This window comes from Corvus brachyrhynchos, unplaced genomic scaffold (assembly GCF_000691975.1).
Source record: "Corvus brachyrhynchos isolate BGI_N302 unplaced genomic scaffold, ASM69197v1 scaffold398, whole genome shotgun sequence".
Taxonomy (NCBI): Eukaryota; Metazoa; Chordata; class Aves; order Passeriformes; family Corvidae; genus Corvus; species Corvus brachyrhynchos.
Window position 1 is genome coordinate 3,209,459 of NW_008239780.1, and position 5,629 is coordinate 3,215,087.

The 5,629-nt window shown below is 40.7% G+C and overlaps 1 protein-coding gene across 1 annotated transcript in view; it reads left to right on the plus strand.

The window, feature by feature from the left end:
* The window catches only part of TMEM164 (transmembrane protein 164), a 31,889-nt gene that overhangs the window by 24,971 nt on the left and 1,289 nt on the right, over nt 1-5,629 (plus strand). The window lies entirely within an intron of this gene.

Sequence of the window (5,629 nt, forward strand, 5' to 3'; positions counted from 1 at the left end):
CCCGAGAGCCGGTCTGCCGCTGTCCCGCTGTGCCCAAGTGCACAGACACCCTACAGAAACGCGTTGTTTGCTGGGAGTAGAGGCAGAATTTTCTTCTTAGAAGGCAAGTGCTGTATCTTTGAAGCAATGAAGAGCCAGTGTCTGACTCAAGTCCTAAAGCCCTTTTCTTTGTTGATCTAAGAGTCTTCAAAGTGGCATCAGAAGAGAAGTTCTGTGGCATTGTCACAGAGTCAGTTGAAGCTGTTGATTTTATTTTCCTTTTCTCCCTTCTCGTGGAGAATGCCTCTCTCGTCCTCAGCAGCTGACAGAAGCAGCCGAGCACAGGCAGCTCCCTCAGCGCAGGGCAGCGTTCCTGACCTCAGGGCAGCCTGGGCTCGTTGGAAGATGCAGAACACAGATACAAAGTAAAGACAAAAGGATCATTTTTCCTTTGGTTGTAAATTAGGAAACTGCAATTAAAACACTAAACTTGTGTTTTCCATTGGCTGCTAGGACTTGCTGGCTGGAGGAGGGGATTACCATATTTAAAGACCTTTTTTTTGCTGTTGCACCCTATGTCAACCACTCTTCCACTTTGTGACACTTACTTGTATTTAGTTAATTCTTTACTTAGCTTTTTAAAGCAGTGACAAAGCAGGCTTTATTATATACCCTTAGTAGTAATCCAGGAGAAGTATCACTTCGTATTTGGATATACTTAGGTAGTCATAAATCTAGTCTATCTCCATTGAAATACTTGATAATGTGTGGTACAGCTCTTTTGCTGAAACTGAATTACTTAGAGACCTGTTGACTCTCGTGTGTTATTTCCCTACTCTGCTTCTAGCAGTTTCATGTTCCTATTCCAGATTTCTCTACCTGCTGAATGCCATGTATTAGACATAAATGTGTGGTTTGCTGTTGAGCTGTGCTTGTGCTGTGGCACCTTGAGCAGCAGGGTAGCTCTGTGTGCTGTCACTCCAGCTGCAGGCTCAGGCTGCAGCCTCTCTTGTAGCTTGAATAGTCCCGGATAATCTTGTTTGATGATTTGAGAGAGAGGAAGAGGAGGGGACACATCTCTGTCCTGTGGCCCTCTATGCTTTATTCACTGGGCAATTACAGTTAGTTTGAAAAATGAAATCACTCTCCAGGAGATGGAGAAATTTAGAAGGGTAGGTGCCAGTATCTGGAAGAACCTGCTACTGTATGAAGGTAGAGAAAGAACTGCTGCTGCTGCTTTATGGAATATAAAAAAATGATTCCTGAGAAGCAGGTACTATAAGAGCTCTGTCTGAGCTGGTTCTGATGAGAGTAGCTGGCACTGAGGGGAAACAGAAACCTCCTGGCATAAGGTACTAGTTCGAAACCTACACATGGAGTCAGAACACCTGTAGGGGAAACATGGATTTCAGGATCATCCTCTTGAGAACATTTTTTTCCTGTTTTCCCCTGGAAAGAAAGTTTTGTCTCTAGGCTAGCTCAATAGGCCACTCAACTGGAATTAACCCTCTGATCAAGGGAAATAAAAGGATAATAAATTTGCCCTCACATTTTTGTAAGCTTGAAAATGAGAGAATTGTAATAGCTGCTCTGAGTTTTGGATTAAGCAGGTCTACTTGTAATTGTAAGACAACTGAGAGTGTGCAGCACTGGAAAACTCATAAAGCTCTATCAAATGTAGTGGGAATGAAAGCAAGACATTAAAGTGATTATTTTAAACTGTACTAAATTAAAAATTTGTACTATATTTAGATTCTAATTCTCTAATTCAAACAGAGGAGTAATTTTCTCCTGCATTATGCTTTCACAGAAATACAAAGGGAGTATTGCTTTCTATTAAGTTGTGTTCAAATTTTCAGAAGCCTGTGTATTGAGAATTGTAAGTAAAAATAATAGTTCATTAGAACATTTGAAGTAGCACATTGTGGGGATGGATCAATATAAAAGAAATGGCATCTCTTTGTTGGTCTTTAGGTTTTTAAAGCCATGTTTCCATTTCCTAGATGGCAAAGTGAACAACTTGGCATATTCAAGGTCAAAAAAATCTTGTTACAGAAGCAGATGAAGGACCCCAAACTCTTCAGTCTATATGGAATCCTTCCTATCAATGCTATTGAAGTAATGAAGTTTTATCTAAACTGAGGTATCCCCTTCCATGCTGTTTCAACACAGGAGCAAACATGCAACCTACCTAGCTGGCCCCAACTTGGAATGCCCCAGCTGTCTGGGGCATGCGTGTTTTTGGGAATGAGATCAGTGCCAGACTGGCAGTTGGACTAAATTTCTGTAAGTGTTTAATGTATAAGAACTGCCCATGATCCTTCATAAATAGAGAGTGAAACTCTCTGCTCCCACCTATTGAAATTGATTTTCTATGCAGGCAGCAAGTAGCTTTTGCCAAAGCCAACACAGGTCCTTCAAACAACCACTCAGCTGGGGCTCAATTTTCCTGTTTGTATGTTTCTGTTAACAGACTGTATTATGGAAAATAGACCACACTGCTCCATTAAACAGCCATCTGTTGAATAGCAGGGCTGTAGAGTAATAAAATCTATAGTGAATATTTATCTAATGAGAAATGCACAGGAAATATCCCAGGTATGAATTTAAAATTAGTTTCCCAAAGCACACTGTGGAATATAGAGTGCTCCAAAATGTTTTTGTGTGGAGGTCAGTGTTTCCTTTTTGTCCTTTGATGTCCAAATAGTGCTACTGCTGAAAATCATACCATTATTTTCAGAATTGCAGAGTCTAGCAAGGAGACTACTATTTTTAGTACAAAGCAAGACCAAAAATCTGTAGAGAGTGAAAGTTGCTGATGTATTTTTTTTAGATTTTGCAACAGAGTGCGAGGATGTAGCAGAGTGAAATTCCTTGCTGGGGGAACCTGAACAGCTCTCCTAAGGGAGCTCTGAAATACCATTCCCTGACTAGATTGAAGCTGGACATGAGAAACCTGGGTTCAAAGCCAAATTGTGCCATGGATTTGTATTGTCATCTTGTGCAATTTCCTTAGTCTTTTAATGACTGTTGTTTCCCTCCAGTCTCATTTCATAGTTGGGGTCACTTGCCCATATTGGTATTTATACCCTACCTGCACTGTAAGTCACCTGGATATGGAGGTGTCTGTATTTTAGCTTTCCTGGGTGCTCATCCCTTTAGACTCTGACCAGGCTTTTTCGAATACTTTTGGAATAACACAAGCAACTGCCAGCAGAAACCTAATTTGGTTTAGCACTGCTCAGCCAGTTCCCAGGAGCTGCTTTGATACCGTATTTAAATTTCATGTTGTGTTTCGTATCTAGGTTAAACAGGCACCTAAAACTGCAAGGACAATATAAATAAATTTTGCAAGTCAAGCAGTGAGATCGCTGCCCAAAGCAGTGTTTTCTTTACAGCGGAGGAGGGAGCACAAAGAGTTTCTGTAAAGCTTGACCAGGTCACCTAAAGTTGGTGCAGCCAAAAATAGAGCCCTGATCTCTGCACTCTGACACCAACACTCATTCCTCCTCCTCTTCTCTCTGTAATGAAAAACTGTATTCAAGGTGGTGTCACCTATCTGATGTTTTCAGGCCATGGAGTTTAATGAATATCATTGCTATTTAAGTTAAGAATTCTGTACAAGACTTCTGTACTGTTTTCTAAATAGGATGCCAGCTCTTGGCTCACACTCACCAAGTGCATCCCAAGAATTACTGTTGGGAATTTTTTCCCTTTACCTGTAGAACTCAAAGTGATTCCTGTAGAGTTTGCTTTTACCTTTGGTTTTATTTGCTGTTCAGACACTTCTGGCCTTCACCTTCCCACTGGAAAAGAAACCTTACAAGCTGCCCTGTGCTTTCCAAGTAGCTCTTGTGCTCAAATTTATCATGGGTTCCCCAGGTCCCAGGCTGCTCACTGAACCAGGGTGTGCAGAGGTACCTGGGGTAATGACACCGCTGCCATTCCTCATCAGAGCCAGGAGGGGTGTGGGGTGCAGATGTGCTGCTGGCACTCACACACACACAGAGTCTTACCCTGCACAGCAGCAGCACAGCGCTTGTGTCCTTGGGAGTGGGCCCTGCAGGGATGTGCAGTTTTAGACAATGGCATGTAGGTAATTTTGAATTTGTAGCATTCAAAAAATGCTATTTAATTGAACTTACTTCAGGTAGCTACTGCAAAATCAATTTGAACTGGCGTGATGGGTACAAACTATGGAAGGAAATTATGCAGAAAATAATTTTGAAAGGGCCACAGAACTTGAGAAAGCATTGCTCTAGAGACCTTAAACCTGAGCTGGGATGCAGCGTTATACAGTGATGTGGTCACAGCAGTTACTTGTATTTATCTCCACAGGATGCCATACACAGGCACTTTCATTGCAGCTGTGGTCTGGTGGGTGCTGTGATAGCTACTCTGCATGTGGAGTTATTTAAGTTCCCAGTAGCCTTGTACAGTGTATGCTGAAGTCTTTAATTACTTCCTGGTAATTACTGAGTGTGCTGGCTAGCCAAGCCTAGTATCAATATTGCACTCTGTGCTCTAAGCTGTCCTTCAAGTACTGGATACATGTTCCAGTATTTAATAATATCTAATGGATCAGAGAGAGCAGATAAAGGCAGATAAAAATTGCCAGTGTATTTTTATAATCCTCTGAAACTCTTACAGCAGCCAAACAGCATGACACTGTGCATCTTTCCTGTGTTCTGAGGCTGTTATTAAAGTCATAAGGAAAGTAATATTTTTCCACATATCTTACAGTGCAATTTTCATGTCTGCTAGTAAGAGTCTAGAGAACTCTGTAAGCTGGTTTTGTTCTCACCATATGAAATTTGAATATTTAATTCCCAAAACAGTCTTGTATCTACAAGTACTTTTATTAAATCTGATTTCCTTGGTACATTCTAGATCAGGGAACATTGTGTTTTGTCAGTAAACCTGGTTTTGAGAGGGAAGAGAAAGGTTGGAATAATATATCTGCTACTTCATTTGAAGGGAAAAAGTATTTTACAGTATCTGTGATATCTACTGATTATAAAACTGTTTGTAGTGTATATCTGAAAATATCTTCACAGCAGCTTTCATTTAAAAGCACAGCCTGTCATTAATGCATTGACCACTTCATACATCTTTTCTGTTCCTTGGCATTATTGGTGCAAGTTCCTTTTTAATAGTTGTTAAACAACCATAAAATTAGGAAATGACAATTAAGCTGTGCTCTGATATAGGCTGTGCAGGACTTGCTGCTACCCGAGTCAGTTCTGTGCATGCTGAAATCATAATCCCTGCAAGAAGCAGGTATTTAAGCATGAATAACCTGATTTTTTGAAGATTCATTGTACACCATTACTGTATTCATTACTTTCGTGGTAGAAGGAAGAATGAAGTAAAAATCATTGATGTTGGTGAAAAATAGGCAAGTTTAGTGAGGTAACATATTGTACATTTCACTGCTGGACAAGAAGGAGGGAAGAAGCTGATCAGGATGCTTTAGGTAAGAAATAAAGCTCTCAAATATTAATTACTGTAATGGCATTGAGGAGGTTATCAGCTCAAGCCAGATAGCCTGACATCCAGAGAGCAGGAGAGAGAGGATTATTCATTGAGTGTGTGATGGGCACAGCAGTGCAGCTGAACATTAATGGATTCCTTTCTTTTCAAGGTATCT